The 24872-nt window shown below is 38.6% G+C and overlaps 1 protein-coding gene and 4 non-coding genes across 6 annotated transcripts in view; 4 read left to right on the forward strand and 1 right to left on the reverse strand.

The window, feature by feature from the left end:
- The window catches only part of LOC133658699 (zinc finger protein 25-like), a 196459-nt gene that overhangs the window by 79833 nt on the left and 91754 nt on the right, over positions 1–24872 (reverse strand). The window lies entirely within an intron of this gene.
- On the forward strand, positions 152–223 carry trnap-cgg (transfer RNA proline (anticodon CGG)). The gene has a single exon. It is a non-coding gene; the product is annotated as a tRNA-Pro (tRNA).
- On the forward strand, positions 676–747 carry trnap-ugg (transfer RNA proline (anticodon UGG)). Its single transcript has one exon. It is a non-coding gene; the product is annotated as a tRNA-Pro (tRNA).
- On the forward strand, positions 1022–1093 carry trnap-ugg (transfer RNA proline (anticodon UGG)). The gene has a single exon. It is a non-coding gene; the product is annotated as a tRNA-Pro (tRNA).
- trnap-agg (transfer RNA proline (anticodon AGG)) lies at positions 1366–1437 on the forward strand. The gene has a single exon. It is a non-coding gene; the product is annotated as a tRNA-Pro (tRNA).

The following is a 24872-nucleotide window of genomic DNA, read 5'->3' on the forward strand; positions in this document are numbered from 1 at the left end:
AGAGCTTGTAACCCTTAGTAATTTTTTGCATGAAAATAGCCATACCTTTAAATTAGTAGTAAAAGTGTAATATACTAACAAAGTTTTAGATTGTGTTCCCTGTTAAAATCTCACAATTCATGAGAATTTTTGATGAAACTTGATTTTTCGGGGCTTGTTGGTCTAGTGGTATGATTCTCGCTTCGGGTGTGAGAGGTCCCGGGTTCAATTCCCGGACAAGCCCTGAACAGTGCTTTTGAACCCTCAGCTTAATTTTCCAAACTGCACACACTCAAGGGATCAATGAAAATAATTTTAAAAAATGCAGTGATACCTCAATTTTCGAGCTCTAATTGTTTTAGGACAGAGCTTGTAACCCTTAGTTATTTTTTGCATGAAAATAGCCATACCTTTAAATTAGTGGTAAAAGTGTAATATACTAACCTAGTTTTAGATTGTGTTCCCTATCAACATGTCACATTTATTGAGATTCTTGCAAAATCACAAGTCAAAGCTTGTTGGTCTAGTCGTATGATTCTCGCCTGAGGTCTGGGGTTCAATTACTGAAAAAGTTCTTGTTCATTTATGCATGAAAATTGGACTGAATCAAAATTGTTGTTAATAAAAGTGCAGTTACAGGTTGTCTCCCCAGATAAAATATAAACTTTTTTGAGAATTTGGTAACATTTGCCGTAAGGCTTGTTGATCTAGTGGTATGATTCTCGCGTTGGGTGCGAGAGGTCCCGGGTTCAATTCCTGGACAAGCCCTTAACAGTGCTTTAAAACTCTTAGCTTAATTTTCCAAACTGCACACTCTCAAGGGATCAATGAAAATGTATAAAATCAAATACAGTGGTAGCTCAATTTACAAGCTCTAGTTGTTTTAGGACAGAGCTTGTAACCCTTAGTTATTTTTTGCAGGAAAATAGCCATACCTTTAAATTAGTGGTAAAAGTGCAATTTACTAACCCAGTTTCAGAATGATTTCCCTGTTAAAATCTCACAATTCATGAGATTTTTATCTAAAATGATATTTTTTTGGGGCTTGTTGGTCTAGTGGTATGATTCTTGCTCTGGGTGCGAGAGGTCCCGGGTTCAATTCCCGGATAAGCTTAACAGTGATTTTGAACTCTTAGCTAAATTTTCCAAAATGCACACAATCAAGGGATCAATGAAAATGTATAAAATCAAATACAGTGGTAGCTCAATTTACGAGCTCTAATTGTTTTAGGACAGAGCTTGTAACCCTTAGTTCTTTTTTTGCATGAAAATAGCCATAGCTTTAAATTAGTGGTAAAAGTGCAATTTACTAACTCAGTTTCAGAATGATTTCCCTGTTAAAATCTCACAATTCATGAAAATTTTTTGATGAAACTTGATTTTCGGGGCTTGTTGGTCTAGTGGTATGATTCTCGTTTAGGGTGCGAGAGGTCCCGGGTTCAATTCCCGGACAAGCCCTTAACAGTGCTTTTGAACCCTCAGCTCAATTTTCCAAACTGCACACTCTCAAGGGATCAATGAAAATAATTTAAAAAAATGCAGTGATACCTCAATTTTCGAGCTCTAATTGTTTTAGGACAGAGGATGTAACCCATAGTTCTTTTTTGCAGGAAAATAGCCATACCTTTAAATTAGTGGTAAAAGTGTAATATACTAACCTAGTTTTAGATTGTGTTCCCTATCAACATGTCACTTTTATTGAGATTCTTGCAAAATCACAAGTCAGAGCTTGTTGGTCTAGTCCAGGGGTCGGCAACCTTTACCACTCAAAGAGCCATTTTGACCCGTTTCACAAATGTTTGCATTGAATGTAAATACTCTAAATTCACAATGTGAGCTTTTTGGAACTCACTCAAACTGGGGAAGTGTGACAGTGTACCTTTCTGTAAATCTCTGGCAAGCACTGTCAACTTACCTCCTCCAACATGTGCAGGGCTATGTGTCCTTTCCCCTGAAGAGCTGTGTTTAGTGTGTCATGTCTACCATGAAGTGGAACTTTTCCAGCCACTCTGGCTGTTCCAACACAGGATACACTGTAAAAACTCTTTCAGTGGTATTGTCCATTTTACTTTATTTTTAAAAGTACATTTATTCCAAGAAATCAATTTATTTGTATTTTTATAGTTTTTGAGTTATCTATAAGTAAAAAGTGTGAATATTTTCGTAACTTACTTTTTTATGTGATAAAATTAATTTTATTGGACTTCCAACATAAATTGATTTAGCAAAACTCAGTCCAAAAGTTTATATCAGACCTAAAACATCAGGACCCGCCCACCTGCATGCAGCTGTGGAAGATTGATTGATTGATTGAAACTTTTATTAGTAGGTTGCACAGTGAAGTACATATTCCGTACAATTGACCACTAAATGGTAACACCCCAATAAGTTTTTCAACTTGTTTAAGTCGGGGTCCACTTAAATTGATTCATGATACAGATATATACTATCAGATATATACTATCATCATAATGCTGTCATCACACAAGATAATCATCAGAGTATATACATTGAATTATTTACATTATTTACAATCTGGGGTGTGGGATACGGAGGGAGGGGGGGGGGGTAGGTTTGGTTGGTATCAACACTTCAGACATCAACAATAAGCCCAAGGAAAACACTTTACAGAACTCATGTAAGTAACAATTTATATTGTTGAAAGTCAGTATTTGTCAGGATTGAAATGTATACACTACCGTTCAAAAGTTTGGGGTCACCCAAACAATTTAGTGGAATAGCCTTCATTTCTAAGAACAAGAATAGACTGTCGAGTTTCAGATGAAAGTTCTCTTTTTCTGGCCATTTTGAGCGTTTAATTGACCCCACAAATGTGATGCTCCAGAAACTCAATCTGCTCAAAGGAAGGTCAGTTTTGTAGCTTCCGTAACAAGCTAAACTGTTTTCAGATGTGTGAACATGATTGCACAAGGGTTTTCTAATCATCAATTAGCCTTCTGAGCCAATGAGCAAACACATTGTACCATTAGAACACTGGAGTGATAGTTGCTGGAAATGGGCCTCTATACACCTATGTAGATTTTGCACCAAAAAGCAGACATTTGCAGGTAGAATAGTCATTTACCACATTAGCAGTGTATAGAGTGTATTTCTTTAAAGTTAAGACTAGTTTTGTTATGTCTCAGACTCCTGCCAACGCCTCTCATCTGTCTGTGCGCTCCAGTGAGCGCACCTCGGGACACGCCCACGGGCGCGCACATCCAGGAGCGCGCCATGCGCGTCCCTGCCCCGCAGCACCCGCCAGCTGCAAACGATCACCGGCATTCTGCACACCTGCACTTAATGAAGGACCTGCCTTCATAAGCTCGCAGAACCTGCCAGGCGGCGCAGGAGTATAGTCTTCTTTACCCTTGTAAGCATCCTGTATCTGGCTTCCATCCCGCGAACTCGCTCCTCCCTGTGACTTCCATGTTTCCGTTGTTCTTATGTTCTTGTTGTCTTCCCGCAGCGCTTCCCGTGTTCCCCTGTGTCTGTGATCCCTTGTTGTTCCCCTGCCCCCCGGACTGCCTTTTGGATTCTCGACCTCCCGCTTGGACTTCCTTCTCTGACGTTTCTCTCTCGCCCCGGATCACCTGCCTGCCCCTGGACTTCCTCTTCTCTCGTGCAACACTTGGTAACACACTTCAGCTAATCTACACACATAGTCACTCTCATACACTCTTGGATTTTGTCACACTCCATTCTAGTTTATTAGTATTGTTAATTATTATTATTATATATATATGTATGTCCCTATATATATAATACATAATTGTACATACTGCCATCTAGTGTCTGTTTGCCGTCACCTCCCCTAGTAAACACAACAAGTTTAAAGTTATCTTCATTGAAAAGTACAGTGATTTCCCTTCAAAAATAAGGACATTTCAATGTGACCCCAAACTTTTGAACGGTAGTGTATATTTTCAAAAGCATAGTTCAACGTTATATTTAGTTTGCTACTTTTCCCGCCGACTGCCATTTGGAATGTGCTCTTACCTCCAACAGCTCATTAACTTCAACCAAACATTGTTTATAGCTGTGCAGTTTATAATTAGTGTTTTCTTTGCTTGGTAGTTTAATATTTTAAAGATATAGTGACTTGTACAAAAAACTATCGGCGCAGGCGCTTCAATGTCGTATTTGGCAGTGTAGGCCGTCACAGCCGGATTTTCAGCACCACCGCAAAAAAAAAAGAAACAGGACATGTTTGTTGTAGGTTTAATATCACAGGCGAATAGCGAGTTTAAGTTGCACACATTGAAAGCAATACATCCTAAGTTATCTTGAAATCCATTACTATTGTCATTACTGCTCTATTATACTAGTCACGTTTAAGTTGAGTGACTGAAATTAGCGTTATTTTGAATAAGTGTTTTCATGGTTCCGCGTCACCTGTTGTAGCGGGGGACTTTAACGGTTAAAGAAGACGCTGCAGTCACGTAGCTTATTTGCCTTCAAAGCAAAACTTGGGAAGCTGTTGTGCTGCTGAGATACTCTCTGTCTGTTAAGTTAGCATAAGTTATTTTGTCTTAAACTGTATATAAACGTAACAATATCATTGCTAACACACTGCTGAATATTTACGTTTGTTTTGGTCGGTGAAAACCGCCGTATATTTTGGTCAATTTGATGGAGATTTGACCCTCATTTACATATTTAACGACCTGCTGCAGGAGACTAAGCGCGTCTGACAGCCTGTTTACTGACTGTCCCTCATAGGGAATACATGTGCAAATCCTGATTCCTGCTCTGACTGATGTTCTTCACTTTATAAGCAGCAGCCACATTAAAGCTGCTTCAGTAGTAATTTGTTCAACCTTGGCCCGCGGCTTTGTTCAGTTTTAAATTTTGGCCCACTCTGTATTTGAGTTTGACACCCCTGCATTAAAGCGTCACATCTGTCTCCAGCATACTTGCCAACCTTGAGACCTCCGATTCCGGGAGGTGGGGGGTGGGGTGGGGGCGTGGTTGGGGGCGTGGTTAAGAGGGGAGGCGTATATTTACAAATAGAATTCACCACCTCGAGTATTTCATATATATATATATATATATATATATATATATATATATATATATATATATGAAATACTTGACTTTCAGTGAATTCTGACTATAAATATTTATTTTATTATACATATAAATAAAATAAATACTTGAATTTCAGTGTTCCGGAGGCTATCCAGTAGATGGCAGTATTGTCCTGTTTAAGAGTGTCACAACATTACTGTTTACGGCAGACAAACTGCTTTACGGTAGACGAAAATGTGACTGCTGTTGTTGTGTGTTGTTACCGCGCTGGGAGGACGTTAATGAAACTGCCTAACAATAAACCCACATAAGAAACCAAGAACTCGCCCTCCATCATTCTACAGTTATAACGTGATTGGGCAGGCACGCTGTTTATATTGTGGGAAAGCGGACGTGAAAACAGACTGTCGCCACTGTCCCACTCAGGTCCGCATGGAGCTGGAAGGGGCGTGGCCTCCAGCTCCGGCTGAATTCCGGGAGTTTATCGGGAGAAAATTTCTTCCGGGAGGTTATCAGGAGAGGCGCTGAAACCGGGAGGGTTGGCAAGTATGGTCTCCAGTGTTGAGTATCATAGTATTATACCTCTCTATCGTCTGTCTTCCTAGAAATGGAGCAAACTGTGAGATTCCGGGTCCTCAATGATCATGAAGTCAAGAAACTAAATCTCAGCACTGGAATACCTTCAACTGTGGACGAGTTGGTAACAGCTGTCAAAGAAAGTTTCTCCATCGCCACAGATATAAGTCTTCAATACAAAGATGAAGAATTTGATGACTTCTTCACCCTGACCTCTACAAATGAACTGAAAGATAAAGACAGACTTAAAGTTGTGTATGTACCCCTACACTTAAAGTCGGGTATGTACCCCTACACTTAAAGGCCTACTGAAACCCACTACTACCGACCACGCAGTCTGATAGTTTATATATCAATGATGAAATCTTAACATTATAACACATGCCAATACGGCCGGGTTAACTTATAAAGTGACATTTTAAATGTGCCGCTAAACTTCCGGTTCGAAACGCCTCTGAGGATGACGTATGCGCGTGACGTAGACCGGGGAACACGGGTATGCCTTCCACATTGAAGCAAATACGAAAAAGCTCTGTTTTCATTTCATAATTCCACAGTATTCTGGACATCTGTGTTCGTGAATCTGTTCCAATCATGTTCATTGCATTATGGAGAAGGAAGCTGAGCAAGCAAAGAAGAAAGTTGTCGGTGCGAAATGGACGTATTTTTCGAACGTAGTCAGCAACAACAGTACACAGCCGGCGCTTCTTTGTTTACATTCCCGAAAGATGCAGTCAAGATGGAAGAACTCGGATAACAGAGACTCTAACCAGGAGGACTTTTGACTTCGATACCCAGACGCCTGTAGAGAACTGGGACAACACAGACTCTTACCAGGATTACTTTGATTTGGATGACAAAGACGCAGACGTGCTACTGTGAGTATGCAGCTTTGGCTTCTAAACATTTGATCGCTTGACCGTATGTGCGCAACTTTTTTTTGCGTATGTACGTAACTTTTTTTAAATATATAAGCTTTATGAACCTTGGGTTAGGTGAACGGTCTTTTGGGCTGAGTGATTGTGTGTGTTGATCAGGTGTTTGAATTGTATTGGCGTGTTCTATGGAGCTAGGAGCTAGCATAGGAGCTAGGAGCTAGCATAACAAACACGCAGGTGTTTTTATGCAGGATTAATTTGTGGCATATTAAATATAAGCCTGGTTGTGTTGTGGCTAATAGAGTATATATATGTCTTGTGTTTATTTACTGTTGTAGTCATTCCCAGCTGAATATCAGGTACCGTGAGTATGCAGCCTTGGCTGCTAAACATTTGATAGCTTGACCGTATGTGCGCGTCACGTACGTAACTTTTTAAAAATATATAAGCTTTATGAACCTTGGGTTAGGTGAACGGTCTTTTGGGCTGAGTGATTGTGTGTGTTGATCAGGTGTTTGAATTGTATTGGCGTGTTCTATGGAGCTAGGAGCTAGCAGAGGAGCTAGGAGCTAGCGTAACAAACACGCAGGTGTTTTTATGCAGGATTAATTTGTGGCATATTAAATATAAGCCTGGTTGTGTTGTGGCTAATAGAGTATATATATGTCTTGTGTTTATTTACTGTTGTAGTCATTCCTAGCTGAATATCAGGTCACCCCCGGCTCTCACAGCATCTTCCCTATCTGAATAGCTTCAACTCCCCACTAGTCCTTCACTTGCACTTTACTCATCCACAAATCTTTCATCCTCGCTCAAATTAATGGGGAAATTGTCGCTTTCTCGGTCCGAATCTCTCTCACTTCATGCGGCCATCATTGTAAACAATAGGGAACTTTGCATATATGTTCAACTGACTACGTCACGCTACTTCCGGTAGGGGCAAGCCTTTTTTTTTAATCAGATACCAAAAGTTGCAATCTTTATCGTCGTTGTTCTATACTAAATCCTTTCAGCAAAAATATGGCAATATCGCGAAATGATCAAGTATGACACATAGAATAGATCTGCTATCCCCGTTTAAATAAAAAAAAAATTCATTTCAGTAGGCCTTTAAAGTTGTGTATGTACTCCTACACTTAACGCTGACACATGTTCCCCAGGAAAGCACCCCTGATGCTTCTGATGTCAGCTCTTTATGTGAATCTATGAGTCTCTCTGGGGACTCAGTAGATACTGTGACTCTGAGTCCCTCCCCTTCTGAAAGGCAGAGCCCATGGCCTGCTGTGTTTACCATTCCAATTTTCTCACACAACACTGAACTTGCGTTGAGACAAGGAAATGTGATTTATTTAAGAGATGGCACCCCAATGACATCACTGTGTGTCAAATCAGACATCCGAGAGCACCTGGCTGAGGCCATGTTTTCCTACACAGCTTACCCAAATGATGCCCAGAGATCTGCGGTGGCACAGGCACTAATAGAGAAGCATCCCTGCTTGAAGGAGCCCGGATCTGTTAATGGAACTTACGGGTGGCAGCAAAGCATAAAGTACAAATGTGGAAACTATCGGACAAAACGGAAAGCACTGGGAAGCCCTGAACTCCTAGTAAACTCACTGAGTCACAAGTCAGAGGATGAGCGAAGCGCTGCTAAAAATGTGAAGAAACCAAAGAGGGCAGAAGTGAATTACCTGCCCTCACACCCACATGGTGAAACAGATGACACGCTTGAGAATCTGAGACTTGACCTAACTGCAGCCTGTCAGAGAAAGGACTGTGCCAGGAGCATCAATGATATGATGGCCAGAACATACAGTTGGAGAAGACAGGAAGTGGTTGCCAAGTCTCCTGGGGTGGCAGAATTTAACAAACGATGGCCTGCCCTCTTCGAACCATTCCAGGTAAATGATTAATCATTCTATTTTTCCTGACCTAGTTTCCATTGTGACTTGGACATGACATACTAGACTCACTTTTTTCCTGAAAATGTATACTAAAACCCTTAATATCAGTAACGGTCAACATTTGCTGTCTTACAGATTAATGAAGAGTTCCGAAGGTGCACTGCTATTCCACTGGAATCAACATTTATGTCCCAGCTGGACAGGTACACTCTGAAACTCCTGGAGCTCTTCAGTGCAAAAGGAGGAGTGACTGGTCAGCACATCAAGAACTATCCTGCCGACTGTATTGTACCATACGTCCCGGCAAGAAATCTGCGTTCAAAGAACTCCGGCTTATTAGTGATTCCCAGAGCCCAAAAAAAGTCTGCGGGCTATAGAGCGTTTTCTATTCGGGCTCCAATACTATGGAATGCCCTCCCGGTAAAAGTTAGAGATGCTACCTCAGTAGAAGCATTTAAGTCTCATCTTAAAACTAATTTGTATACTCTAGCCTTTAAATAGACTCCCTGTTTAGACCAGTTGATCTGCCGTTTCTTTTCTTTTCTTTTCTACTCTGCTCCAAACCCGTGTTTCTGTTTGCCCTAAAAAAAACAATGCAAACAAAAAATACTCCCCTTAAACAAGCATTAAAACATTTACTCTCTCTTTCTCTCTCTCTCTCTCTCTCTCTATATATATATATATATATATATATATATATATATATATATATATATATATATAAATAAAACTGTTTGTTTTAATTTCTGGTGGTTCTATTCAGGGTTTTTATATGCAAATTAGAAATGCCAATAAAAACCATGTGGCTGGAAATGCATCCAGCCACATGGGTAACTTACACATCTGTGAAGGCGCCATTAATGCTGAAAGATACATACAGCTTTTGGAGCAACATATGTTGCCATCCAAGCAACGTTATCATGGATGCCCCTGCTTATTTCAGCAAGACAATGCCAAGCTACGTGTTACAACAGCGTGGCTTCATAGTAAAAGAGTGCAGGTACTAGACTGGCCTGTCTGTAGTCCAGACATTGAAAATGTGTGAAGGCTAAAATATGAGAAGGGAGACTTGAACAACTTAAAGGCCTACTGAAAGCCACTACTACCGACCACGCAGTCTGATAGTTTATACATCAATGATGAAATCTTAACATTGCAACACATGGCAATACGGCCGGGTTAACTTATAAAAGTACAATTTTAAATTTCCCGGGGAACTTCCGGTTCAAAACGCCTTTGGAGGATGACGTATGCATGTGACGTCGCGAGGGCAACGGAAGTATTCTGACCCAATGTGTCACCATACAAAAAGCTCTGTTTTCATCGAACAATTCCACAGTATTCTGGACATCTGTGTTGGTGAATCTTTTGCAATTTGTTTAATGGACAATGGAGACTGCAAATAAGAAAGTTGTAGGTGCGATCGGTGTACTAGCGGCGGACTACACCAACACCAGGAGGTTGTGTTTGAGTTGGATAGCAGACGCACTACGGTGAGTACAGCTTTGGCTTCCAAACATTTGATCGCTTGCCTGTACGTGCGTGTTGCTATGTGCATGTCACGTACGTAACTTTGGGGAAATGTATGTTTCTTGCCGACTCTGATGGCGGCCGGGGTGTCGTCGAAAGCTACAACGCTCGCCGCCGCCGCCGCTCTGTAGCTAAGTTAGCTTCTATTTTTTTAGCTTCGCCAAGCTGAAAATTGTTAACCGTGTAGTTACATGTCCATGGTTTAATAGTATTGTTGATCTTCTGTCTATCCTTCCAGTCAGGGTTTTTTAAAATTTTGTTTCTATCTGCATTTTAGCCTGATGCTATCACGTTAGCTCTGTAGGATTATTATTATTATTATTTTTATTTATTTTTTGTCATAAAAAAATACAATCATGTGTGCTGTATCCCTGCAGACTGTATTGATCTATATTGATATATAATGTAGGAACCAGAATATTAATAACAGAAAGAAACAACCCTTTTACTCAGTGGCCTAGTGGTTGGAGTGTCCGCACTGAGATGGGTAGTTTGTGAGTTCAAACCCTGGCCGAGTCATACCAAAAACTATAAAAATGGGAGCTATTACCTCCCTGCTTGGCAGTCAGCATCAAGGGTGGAATTGGGGGTTAAATTGATTGATTGATTGAAACTTTTATTAGTAGGTTGCACAGTGAAGTAACATATTCTGTACAATTGACCACTAAATGTTTTTCAACTTGTTTAAGTCGGGGTCCACTTAAATTGATTCATGATACAGATATATACTATCAGATATATACTATCATCATAATACAGTCATCACACAAGATAATCATCAAAATCACCAAAAATGATTTCAGGGCGCGGCACCGCTGCTGCCCACTGCTCCCCTCACCTCCCAGGTGGTGAACAAGAGGATGGGTCAAATGCAGAGGACACATTTCACCACACCTAGTGTGTGTGTGAGAATCATTGTTACTTTAACTTAACTTGTGTGAATGAGTGTAAATGGGGAGGGAGGGTTTTTGGGTTGGTGTACTAATTGTAAGTGTATCTTGTGTTTTTTTTATGTTGATTTAATAAAAAATAAAAAAAATAAAAAAATAATTTAATTTAAAAAAAAAAAAAAAAAATTCTTGTGCGGCCCGGTACCAATCGATCCACGGACCGGTACCGGGCCGCGGCACGGTGGTTGGGGACCACTGCTGTAGCGCACTAAATATGCAGTCAATGATTCAAAAGGTGGCTGTGATGACGCAACGTTTCTTTGACTCTTCTGCGCATGACACATCTCGCGAGAGCAGAGTGGTACCGTCTTTTTTTTTAATTTTTTTTTTATAAAGTTTTATTTATACATTTCAACATTTCAACAATCAAATAAGTACAAAAGTAGTACAAAACAGTACAAAAAGAATACAAAGCAGCACCAGGGGGTTATAAATTCAAAGTAACTAAAATAGAATGCAAAAAAAACATATATATAATATAAACAAAGTGCAAAGCCATAGGCTCACTCAATTTCAGTAAACAACTCAAATTTGGAACACAGCATAATCGTCTTCACAGCTTTCTGGTTGCTAGAGGTAGAGAGTGTCTTAATGTACAGTTCTAACTCTTTTTTAAAGGCACAAAAGACAGGTCGGGTATTGAGAAACTTACATTTATGAATATAAAACTTAGCCAATAGTATAATGAGGTTGCAAAGGTAAAATTCCTTTTCAAATTTTTGTTCATATAGTGTAAAACCAAATATCACATCTTTAAAACAAAGCACAAATGTGTCGTGAATATTGTCCAGGATGAAGCGACAGATGCCCTGCCATAGTGATCGAGTGCTTTCACAAGTCCAAAACAGGTGGTAAACAGTCTCTGGATGCATGTTACATAAGGTGCAGGTAACATCAATGTCCTTCTTGTATCTAACCATCACAGTCTTTACAGGGTAATAACGATGAATGATTTTAAAAGATATCTCTTTGACTTTGTTGGTAAGTAAATACCTGTTAGGAAGGGACCATGTTTTGACCCAGCAGATGTCATTCACAATATTATTCCAGAGCGCAATTACATAGGAGACAGACACACAATCATTTTGGAATAAGCTGCGGATTTTTCTGTTATTTTTGTGATCAAAGCAAAGTTTCCCCACAGGAGTGTCAAGTGGATCATTCACAATTTTTACAGCAGAAAGAGGAGATGAGTAAGCCCTGTACAACATAACAACACCCGTTGGAATGGCATCAAATACAATGGCAAATTGTTTGGGAGTTACAGGGACCTTAAAATGGTTGAGAAATTCTTGGTAATTAAAAAGTTGACCTTCCTTATTGAAAAGCTGACTCACTAAAATAATATCATTGTTGAACCAACTGTTGAGGAAAAGAGATTTCCTTTTGTAACATATATCTTTATTGTTCCAAATGAAGTATTTGGTAGGTGAGAAATTGTGCTTGTATATAAGAGACCATGCCAGAAGGGCTTGTTTGTGGAAGTTTGAAAGAGCAACAGGAATCCTATCAATGCTGTAGTTACACAATAGCAAAAATTTTAGGCCTCCAAGGTTAGAAAATACATGATGAGAAATGAAGTTCCAAATTGAGGTAGGGTCTTTCAAATAGTGTCGTATCCAATTAATCTTGAAGGTGTTGTTTAGTGTAGTGAAATCCAGAAAGTTTAGACCACCCTGATTATAATTGTTCATTATAACAGATTTCTTAATATAATGAATTTTGTTTTTCCAAACAAAGTCAACAAGTATTTTGTCAATAGTTTTACATATTTTTTGGTTAACATCTAAAGAAATAGCCGCATACGTAAGCCTGGAGATACCTTCTGCTTTGGAAAGCAAGGTTCTGCCTTTTAAGGATAAATCTCTCTGTAGCCATTGGTTAAATCTTTTCTTAGTTTTTTCTACTATTGGATTAAAGTTCAAGACCGATCTAGAACTCTGATTTTTAGTGATAAGTATTCCTAGGTAATTAATACTATCCTTAACTGGAATTTGACATATAGACATCATTTCACATCTCTTCACAGCCATTAGTTCACACTTATTCACATTCAGACGGAGACCAGAAGCCAAGGAAAAAACATGAATTACATCCAAGGCAAGAGGAATTTGAGAAGAGTCCTTCAAAAAGAGTGTTGTGTCATCAGCCAGTTGGCTGATGGTTATTTCTCTGTCTAATATAGAGATCCCCTTTAAACTGCTAGAATTTATATACACCGATAGCAATTGGGTGGCTAACAAAAATAAATATGGAGAAATAGGACAACCTTGCCGTATCCCACGTTTTAATTCAAATCTTGGGGATGTACCAGATTTTAGCTTTATTGAACTATTGCCATTGCAGTACAAAGTCTTGATTGTTTTGCGGAAAAAATTGCCGAAGCCAAATTTGTCAAGTGTCCGGAAGATAAATTCATGTTCGATCGAGTCAAAAGCTTTGTAGAAGTCCAGGAAAAGCAGGAAGCCTTCATCATTAATGACCTCTGGGTAATCCAGTATGTCAAGTACAAGCCTGATATTATTCGAAATGTGTCTCCCTCTCATAAATCCTGACTGTGTCTCATCAATTATGTCATCCAGAACCAATTTTAAACGTTTAGCAAAAATAATAGCTACAATCTTATAGTCATTGTTTAGGAGGCTAATTGGACGCCAATTATCAATAATCAGTAAATCTTTGTTTGGTTTGGGTATAAGGGTAATGAGGCCTTGTGTTAAAGTTGGAGGAAGGGCACCTGTATCAATACTTTCACAAAACACTTCTAGTAAGAAAGGAGCTAGCTCTTTTGAAAATATTTTATAGAATTCAGATGTAATACCATCCACCCCAGGAGATTTGTTATTTTTTAAACTATTAATTGATTCCACTACTTCCTTGAGACAGAATCCCTGGTCAGCTGTGCTGATTGACTTAGTTTCAGTTAAGGCATCCATAAACGAAATAGCATCACTTTCACAGTATTGACTATTGTATAATTTTTTGTAAAATTGAGAACAATAATTTGCAATCTGTTTTGCATCATTGCAAATCAAATCGTTTATTTTCAGTTGATCAATGGTGTTGTTTTGAGCCTGCGATTTTTCTAAACGAAAGAAATACGCAGAATTTTGTTCACCTTCCTCCAGCCATTGTTTTCTAGATCTTACAAAGGCTCCTTCTGCTTTCGATTGATACATTATGTCTAATTTATTTTGGTTTTCTAAGAGACTTTCTTTTTCTTCTGCTGACATATTATCTGGACATAAAGAGGATAATGCAGTAATGATGGAAATCACATTTTCTTCCCCAGAACGCTTATTCTTAGCTAGATTACTGCAATATTTTCTAATAAATTTACCTACCTCATATTTAAAGAGTTCCCAATTACTACCATAATTGTTTTGGGTTTTGGCTTTATTAAAAAACAATTCTATTAGATCTTTAATCTTTATTTTAACTGCTTCATGACATAAAACCGAACTATTGAGTTTCCAGTATGAGCTTTTTAAACAATTGTGAGAGGGATGTAGAGAGATGTGAATCTGTATAGCGCTATGATCAGTCAAAGGAGTGGAGAGAATTTGAACAGTAACATTGTTTTGCAGTGATTTAGAAATTAACCACATGTCGATTCTAGATTTTCTTGAGCCTGACTTGTTAGACCAGGTAAAGGATGTCTTATCAGGATTTTTATATCTCCAGGCATCAATTAGATCAAGCCTTTGCATTAGTAACTTTAGATTTGAGCTGACACTATTTTGAGAGCCTGGTGGCCATCTATCAAGTGAATTGTCAATGACAGTATTTAAGTCACCTCCTACAAGTATATAAGCATTTGGAAATTTGGCAAGCCAGTGTAGGATTCTATTTTCCACCTCATTATATAAAATAGTATTGTCGGGCACCGAGTTATATCCATAAATGTTAGCAACCATAAAGTTAATTTTCTGAATCTCAAAAACCTGACAAATATAATGGCCATTTTTATCATAGTCACTATGATGCAATAGGACTCCTGTAATATTGTTTCTGAAAGTGCCAACTCCACCAGAGCGCTGTGATGCATGAGAGCAATATATCTCATTACCCCATTGAGATCTCCAGAACTTTACATCATCATTCATACTGTGTGTCTCCTGTAAAAAAAAAAAATCTGTTTTACATTGTTTAAGAAATAAGAATAAAGCTTTGCGCTTCAAGTTCTGCCTTAACCCCCTGGCGTTGAGAGAAACTACAGATAAAGACAAGCTTAAACAAAAATGATTTAGAATTAGAAATTGCTTTGAGTTAGAAACAAAGCAACTAGACGCTGCGGGAACAACATCATATTAATATTCAGAAAAGTGCAAAAAACTGGCTCGTGCGTAAGTTGTAACTCTTCATCTATCCATTCTCTTTTAACAAAGTAAAGTCCAGAGTAAGTTAATGTCTGAAAGGTGTATCTTCAAACTGGAAGAGGGATTTCTTTTTTCTCAATAAATGCCCGACCACCTACAAAGTAGGCAATTTTTCCTGCCTTGCGAGCTTCATCCACCAGTGGCCATAACTTCATTCTTGCTTCTCTGTCGACTTTACAGAGATCCTCGGCGAAGCGCAGCCCGTTGCCTCGCAGGTAAGAGGAATTCTTTGCAGCGGCCCAGATTGCAGCTCTGTGCACCCGGGAGGAAAACTGCAGTAACACACACCTGTTACCTTTTGGCTTCTTCACTCCAACGCGGTGCACGGTGTCGATAACATTCGGGAGCCGTTCAGCATCAGACGGCAGCAGAGCCTGGCAGACTCGGATCACCTCTTCACGTACATCTCGGTCCTCCACACGCTCGGCCACACCATGCAGTCTCAGGTTCCATCGTCTTGAATATCTCTCCATTTCTGTGATGCGTTCTTGAAGTACGTTGATTAGCTTCTTGTCCCCCTCCACAGCCAGTTCCAGCCCAGAAACTCTCCCCATAATCTCGCTTACTTGTTTGCAAACTTGTTCCACTTTAGGATTTCCACTAGCAATTTGAATGGCATTGGCCTGGATCAATTCCTTCAGCTCATCTGAGCGGGCCTCCGAGCGGGCGCTCAGCTCGTCCGAGCGGGCGCTCAGCTCGTCCGAGCGGGCGCTCAGCTCGTCCGAGCGGGCGTTAATTAACACGGATAGCGTAGCAACAATGTCACTATTGCCCATTTCATCTTTACCTTTCTTGGTGGGAGGCTTCTCCGGTGTTACTGGCAGGGAAGGAAAAACTTCTTCATTCACGACATGCATTCTCATGCCGTCCCCATTGATGATATAGTCATGGCAGTTCCCAAATAGCGGGTTAGAAGTTGTAGCATTTTCCACCATTTTCTTCGCCACACCTTTCCTTTTCGTGCCAGAAGACGTCGACATAGTTCAAAGGAGCAGTCGTTAAGTCCAGCCAAATGAAACACAAAATTAACTAAATATTAAAGGGAAACTATGAAGTCTCATTTAAATCATATACGAGCCGTTTTCACAGGATTATGTTCTTTTTTTAGATGCTGCTCCCGCATGTAAGACCGTTCACGGCGCCATCTTGGACCCTCTCCGAGTGGTACCGTCTTGTAACGTCAAGTGTGCGAACTGACGGAAGGCGGAAGTAAATCAAGAGCGGTGGCTAAACACGTGAGAGTATCCAAATCTTCTTGGCGGTTGTGCATAAACTGTTTTGTGACTGGATCGAGATGGAAGGGGATAGTGACGGGATGTATGAGGAAGGTATGGACGTGGATAGGACTAGAGGGGAGAAAGGAAAGAAGGGGAGCGGAGGGCATGAGGGAAAGTCGAGTGCTAAAAGAGCCCATGAAGAAGATGAAGAAGTAGAAAAAAGGAAAAAGACTATGGAAGATAATTATAGGATTATATATACATTTAAATCAAGTCAAGACATGAATGACATACGTTTAATGACACTGGTTAAGGGGTTAAAGAAGGACATCGGAGAGGTGGAGATAGCGAAGGTGCTTAGGGACGGGCGACTTTTGATTAAATGCAAAAATGGAGAGCAAAAAAGTAAAGCAATGCGGTTGCAAAAACTGTGCAATAAGATAAAGGAAAAAATCGAAGTGGGAGAACGAAAGGGGGCAAGAGGAGTAGTGACAGGAATTCCAAGAGGTGAAAATTTAGAAGAATTGAAAAGACAAATAAAAGGGGGAACTGTCAAGATGTTGACAAGAATGATGGCATATAGAAATGGAGAAAAGATGGAGAGCGAATCAGTATTAGTACAGTTTGTCGAGGAAGTCCTCCCGCAGAGAATCATGATTGGGTTTTTAAGCTTTTATGTTAGAGCTTACGTTCCACCCCCAGTACGCTGCTTCAAGTGCCAACGCTATGGGCACATAGCCAGTGTGTGTCATGCTAAGTTGAGATGTGGAAGGTGTGGAGGGGAGCATGAATATGGACAATGTGGAGATAATGATCTGGCAAATGTTGTAACTGTGGCGGGAATCACACAGCAGCGTATGGGGGATGTGTCATTAGGAAACAGGCAACAGAAGTACAGCAAATCAGAGTAGAAAGAAATATTACATACGCAGAGGCAGTTAAAGTAAGAAATCAAGAAAGTGCAGAACAAGATAGAAGTGAGAATAGTTCAGAACGAGACAGAAGTGGCAATAGTTCAAGTAATAAAAAACAAGAGGCAACAAATACAGGACTTTCTATGGACAAGCTAGTTGTGTTCCTGGCATATGTCATAAACTGTACAGAACAGGCAAGAAATAAAACTGAGAAGATCAAAATAATTGTCAAAGCAGCAGCAAAGTTCTTAAATTTAAAAGAACTATCTTGGGAACAGGTACAAGGTGAACTACAGAGAGTAGACGAGACAGAGTCATGTTACCACAATCCAACGCCATGTTAATTATTCAGTGGAATGCCAGAAGTTTAGTAGCAAACGGACAGGAACTAAAAGGATATATTAATAATATGAAAAATAAACCACATATAATATGTATTCAAGAAACCTGGCTGAAGCCAAAATTGAGCTTTATAATAAAAGGATATGTAACAATACGTAAAGATAGGAATGATGGGCAAGGAGGAGGATGTGCCATATTTATTAAAGAAGACATGCATTATACAATATTAACAGAAAAACAAGAACTAGAAATAGTAGGGGTAGAAGTATGGAATAATAAAGAAAGATACAAAGTGCTAAACTTCTATAATCCGTGCAAGAAATTACAAATTCATCAACTAGAAAAAATAGTCGAGCACTGGAGGGGCAATATCATTTGGTGTGGTGACTTTAATGCACATAGCACAATGTGGGGTGAAAGGGATGACTGGAATGGGGAAACATTGGAAGCATTTTTGGAGGAAAAAGAACTGGTGTGAATGATGGGTCGGGAACAAGATTAGATGTAGTTACGGGTAAAGAAACAGCAATAGATTTAACACTGGTGTCACAAGGGTTAGCAGGAAAGGTAGAGTGGGAAGTAAATAAAGACAGCACTATAGGAAGTGATCACTACCCAATCTTCATTCACATAAACATAAACCAAAGGACAGAAAGCACTAAAAAAGAACGAAGATGGAAGTATAATCACGGTGATTGGGGACAATTTAGGGAAAGTACCGACATGACATTAAAGGAAGTCGATATAAATCAAGATATTGAACAACTAAATACAGATATTACAAAGTGCATAATAGAAGCAGCCAAAAAAAGCATACCAAGGAGTAGTATAGGGAAAAGAAGGAAGATAGTGCCGTGGTGGACACAAGCGTGCACAGACGCAATAAAAGAACGGAATAGAGCATTTAGAATATTGACAAGAACACATAATTTCCAAGATATGATCCAATATAAAAGGCACCAAGCTAAAGTAAGGTACGTTATTAAAAAGACAAAAAAACACTATTGGAGAACGTTTTGTGAATCATTAAATAGAACTACTCCTTTAGGCCAAGTGTGGGGAATGATCAAGAAAATGTCAGGGATCAGAAGTGAACATAAAAATCATGTGATGAAAGATGGGACACGGTGTGTGGTAGAAAATAAAGAAAAAGCAGAACTTTTAGCAAAGACATTTGTTAAAGTGCACAGTAATGATAATTTGAGAAATGTAGAAAAACAAAAGAGAGAGGAAACAATTAGTTTAAATATTGGGGAAATGGTGGAAGACAATGATAATAGTTTAACCAACACTATAGATATGAAATTTTCTTTGAATGAAATGGTTCGAATATTGAGAAAGGTTAAAAATACAACACCAGGAAAAGACCAGGTGAGTTATCAGATGATCAAAAACTTAAGCAGCATTGGCAAAGAAGTGGTCTTGAAATTATATAATAGGATATATGAAGAAGGGAAATTACCAGCAGAGTGGAAAGAAGCTGTAATAAATCCGATATGCAAACCAGGGAAAGACCCGGAAGAGGCAGGTAATTATAGGCCGATAGCATTGACCTCAAATTTGGGTAAAGTAATGGAAAAAATGATTAATGAAAGACTAGTGTATTATTTAGAGTCAAAAGAAATAATAAAAAACTACCAAAGTAGATTTCGCAAAGCAAGAAACACAAACGACCCAGCAGTGCAGCTGGAAGAGGAAATTAGAAAGGGACAAATAAATAAAGAAAGTATAATTGCAGTATTTTTTGATATAGAGAAAGCTTATGATATGTTGTGGAAACAGGGGTTGCTGATAAAACTAAATATAATTGGGATTAGAGGGAAAATGTATAGATGGATAAAAGACTTCTTAACAAGTAGAAAAATATTAGTAAAAATAGAGAATGAATACAGCAGAGTATATGAAGTGGAAAATGGGACCCCGCAAGGGAGTATAATAAGTCCAGTATTATTTTCAATAATGATAAATGAAGTTTTTAGTGAAGTGGAAGGATTAGTGTATGTGGCACTGTTTGCAGACGATGGAGTGATGTGGAAGAGAGGTAGAAATACTAATCATATAGAAAAGAAGATTCAAAAAGCGGTAAATAAAGTTCAAGAATGGGGAACGGCGTGGGGTTTAAGATTCTCTGTTGGAAAGACAAAAGTCATACATTTTACAAATAGGAAAGTACAAAACAAGACCCAAATTAAACTCTATGGAGAAAATATAGAAGAGGTACAAGTATTTAAATATTTGGGTATATGGTTTGATAAAAATATTAACTGGTCAACCCACATCAGCAAAATAGTGGAGAAAAGTAAAAAGGTGTTAAATATAATGAGGGCTTTGAGGGGTAAAGACTGGGGGGCTGATAGGCAGACATTGAAAGCAATATACATCAGTTTAATACGATCTGTTATTGATTATGGATGCATTATTTATCAATCTGCTGCAAAAACATTACTTGGGAAAATAGACAGGATCCAATCACAGGCTTTAAGATTATGTTGTGGAGCTACTAAATCAACCCCAGTTGCAGCATTACAAGTAGAGATGAATGAAAAACCTTTAGATATGAGGAGAGATCAACTGTCAGTAGTTTATTGGGCAAACTTAAAAGGGTCCAAGCAAGGACATCCAACCCATCAAGTACTATTAAACTGCCAAGAAAAAGAGAAGAAAAAAATGAATAGTTTTGGGTGGATAATAGGAGACAGATGTAATAAAGTTCAAATTGATAATATTAAAGTTAGCCCTACAGTACCAATCCCCGCAATACCACCGTGGATGTATGAAAACCCAAATGTAAAAATGCAATTACTAAAGAATATAAATTTAAATAGTTACCAGATAGAACAATGGAGTGAGGAAACGTTTTTAGACAACATCATGGTGTACACAGATGCATCAAAAACTATAAATAATAAGGTAGGAGCAGCAGCTGTTATCCCACAAGGAAACATAGTATTAAATAAAAGAATTAGTGATAAATTATCTGTTTTTACGGGAGAATTGGTAGCAATTTATGTGGCAATTAATTGGATAGAAGAAAATAAAGCAAGAAGGGCAGTCGTGTGCTCGGACTCCAGCAGTGCATTGACTAGCATAAAAGACATAGCGTCAGAAACAAGACAAGATTTAGTTTATGAAATAGTTCAGGCAGTCTACAGAATAAGTAAAGCGGGAGGTGTGGTAACATTTCTTTGGGTTCCTGCTCATGTAGGAGTTGAGGGGAACGAATTAGCTGATAAGTACGCAAAACAAGCAACCACTAAAACAGAAGTAAACATGGAGATTAAGCACAGTAAAGAAGAAGTGAAGAACATCATTAAGATAGAACACAATAAAAAGTGGCAGGATAATTGGAATAAGGAAACAAAAGGTAGAGAGTATTACAAAGTCCAGAGGAGAGTAGGTGTAATGAGAGGAGGCAATAGAAATAGGAAGGAAGAAGACATTATTACTAGAATGAGATTAGGACATACATATCTAAATACTTCATTGAAATTGATGGGGAAACATGCTACAGGACTGTGTGATTCTTGCCAACAGATAGAAAATGTAAGACATGTTTTAATACATTGTAGAAAATATAATAGAGAAAGGGAAATACTGGGAAATAAGTTAGCGAAAGAGAATATTAGGTTAGCAGTGGAAGATATATTAGGATTGCACTCAGAACACACAGGTTATAAAGCAATACACATTTTTTAAAAACACTGGGTTAAATAAAAGAATTTAGAGTAGGAATCCACCTCGATCCACACTCCAGTACAGTAGGTGGCGGTAATGCTCACCACAAGGTTGCTTGCCAACCGCCATAAAATCACAAGAAGAAGAAGAAGAAGTGTGCGAACTGTCGTGAAAGCACATCGACGGAGAAAGACGTGTGCAGGACGCTAATAAGTCAGTCTTATTATTTGTTCTCCACTTTGTAAAAATGGATGTCGTTTAAAAAACATCTTTGAGTCTTTATTTTAAGGATAAAATGGTCTCGATGCGCTAGAAGCACTTTGCTGCTTCTCGTGCTCGTTTATTATTAGTTAGCTTAGCTCGCTAGTTAGCTTAGCTTGTTAGCTGCTAACAGAAGTTATCAACACATCGCTAAGTAGAGATCAAGTGTGAGAGTAAAGTGTTGTGATTGTGTGAAAATGTCTACATTACACATGTTGAGAGCGTTGGTGGATCAGCGACTAACTGCTGCCGTTGAAGAAATATTTGTAGTTAGCAGAATACGAGGCGGAACTTTCTAGAACAAAAGAGGAGAACTATCAACTACTGGACGCTGTTTTCAAGAAACATCAAGTTGTGTTACACAGAACAGGTTTGTTGACTTCTTACTCTCACATCTTTACTAACTTTATATTGATTAATAACAAGAAAATGACATTTTAATGTATAATATAATCACAATGGCCGCAAACATTTAAGTGTCTTGTTTGCAACTTGCTTAAAGTTGTTAAAGTAAAAATAAAACTCAATGACTAGCTTGTTACTATTGGTATACACACATATACAGGCCTCCAATGGGTGAGGGCCGACATCCGGGCAACTGAGCTGCATACGGGTTCTTCGAGCCATAGCAACCAGACTGGCGTTGAAAACAAACCGTTGCCATTACTCTTTAACCTGTCGACCTACGCTGGTTAAACCCGTCATTCTGCCTCCAAAATGCAGAAAAACTGTGTTGTTTTTGGTTGTGCTAACCACAACTGGAAACAGGGAAAACAAAGGTTGTATTTTGTTCTGCCAAAGCGTGATAAAAGCCCACAGAGACGAGACAAATGGCTCGCAGCTTTACACTGGCAAAATGAGGACGGTTCTCACTGGAGTCCCCCAAAGTCCCGGGTCGTGTGTTCGGATCACTTCGTTTCTGGTGAATATAAGGAACAAAAATCCACCTTCTTAACCACAACTTGGCTATACGTCCGTGCTAATGTTGTACTTGTTGAATTTGTACCTTATAACGTTCGACAGCTGAAGTTGTTGTTGTACAAAAATAACATGCGGTATATACTATATAGTCTATAGCCTAGCTAGCTATTTTCGAAAACCGGACAACAAGAGGATACCAAAGGCAGCGTTAAAATGGACACCACCGGGAAAACGTAAGCCAGGGCGGCCAAAGAACACCTGGCGAAGAACAGTTGAAGGGGAGCTGAAAGAGATGAAGCTTACATGGGGCGAGGCACAGAGACGAGCACAGCAGCGAGATGAATGGCGTCGAGTCGTCGAAGCCTTATTTCCCATCCGGGAAGAAGAGGATTAAGTTAAGTAAGTAATATACTATATAGTCTATAGCCTAGCTAGCTATTTTCGAAAACCGGTTTCGTTTAAATTTGCACTTAACAGTTGGGTTTTTAAAAACCAATAAACCCTATAATTTTCATGTTGCCATTCAATACATGTAGCCCTCAAATCTCTCAATATTTTATACACTAACACTTGATCTTGTTGTTGATAACTTCCGCGTCTCTTTCTTAGTAGCGCGCAGGCTAAGCTAACTAGCAAGCTAAGCTAAGCCTGAGAAGCTATAAAGTTCACTGAGACGAGTCTGACGCAAATAATACATTTTCGAATTTTCACACGATATGCGAATAAGTAAAAATTCGTAAATGAAGGATTTAACGCCGACTTCCAAGCCACAACGCTCGTTAAATGCTTTTTCTGTCAATGCTGTGTTCGCTGTGAGCTGGTTTGTTTTCAACGAATTCCCGGTTGCTAGGGGACTGGTAGGCGGAAGTGACGTAGGTCCGCCCTCACCCATTGGAACTTTTTAAGGTTAAGGCAAGTGTTACCTTAAAGGAGGGCTAATATGTTAGGGCACCAAGGCAAACATTCTTTTCTTTCAAGGCAGGGGCTCCATATATATATATATATATATATATATATATATATATATATATATATATATATATATATATATATATATATATATATATATATATATATATATATATATATATATATATATATATATATATAAGTGAGCATAGTGTCCCATTACGCCGGCCTACCTGGCCGTTCTAGGGTGCCTGTGCCTGACCTAAGTTCAGGGAACACCTGATGTCCTTCCAGACCCTGATGCAACTAGTGTATCTCTGGGAAAATCTCACAACAACTCGGCTGTTCTCGTTGTCGGTTAAACTTTGACATATGCTTCCAAAATGGCCATGCCATGTTGTTTATACCGATTAATGTTAATTATGCAATGTCTTAAACAGTTGAAAATGTAAGAAAAAAAGTCATGTCGCTGTGTTTTCATCAATTTATTCGAGGAAACAATTACGCTACAATTGTCCATTATAAGGATGTCACGGTATGAACCTTTATCACGGTTATTGTGACCACAATTATCATGGTTATCATTATTATCGCAGTCATTTGAAATGTGCTCAACATTTTCAAAAACTACTTATACTGAATTCCTTTAACCAAGTTTTAGTTTTTTTTTAAAACCACAAATTGTGTCAAAATGTATATATGTACCTCAAGTAGAAAGTTGAATGTGCATCTGAAAGCAACACAAGCATTATAAACAAAGTCATATGGCAGAAACAAAATAATAATATAAATATATACAAATAAATGTGAACAATTTGTAAGATGGCACCTTGTGGATATAAGATGTTACTGCACTTTTTGTCCATATAGATACAAGTAGTGTTCATGTATAAGATCTAGTCTTACACCTAGGACTGCACGTTTATGGGCAAAATAGTAATTACGATTATTTTGATGTATTGATTATTATTCATGGTTATTCATTGTTTGGTAAAACAGTGTTGGTGTGAACATCATGTCATTTGTAAAATCTCATAAAAATGCTGTAGATTCTGGATCTATATATTTAAAGACACATATTTGTGTTTTTGTTCATTAATAGTATCAGCACGTCAGATTTTTTATTATATGATGATTTTATCTCTAGTTTTACATTTTCATAGAGAGAAGTATTTTTTAAGTTATGTACATTTCCATGTACTAATGTGTGTACATGTACATACTGTATCAGGACAGATCCATTGAGAGTTTGAGCAGAAATATGTTGTATAGGAATTATTTATACACAATATAACATGAACAAAATGCTGTGTCACATGAATGGTTATTAAAGTAATTACTTTGTGAAATGAAAAAAAACACAAGTAATGTAAAAAAAACATGGTGTTTACTTTGTGATGTCAATA

The sequence above is a fragment of the Entelurus aequoreus genome, linkage group LG10 (genome assembly GCF_033978785.1).
Source record: "Entelurus aequoreus isolate RoL-2023_Sb linkage group LG10, RoL_Eaeq_v1.1, whole genome shotgun sequence".
In the NCBI taxonomy this organism is placed as follows: domain Eukaryota; kingdom Metazoa; phylum Chordata; class Actinopteri; order Syngnathiformes; family Syngnathidae; genus Entelurus; species Entelurus aequoreus.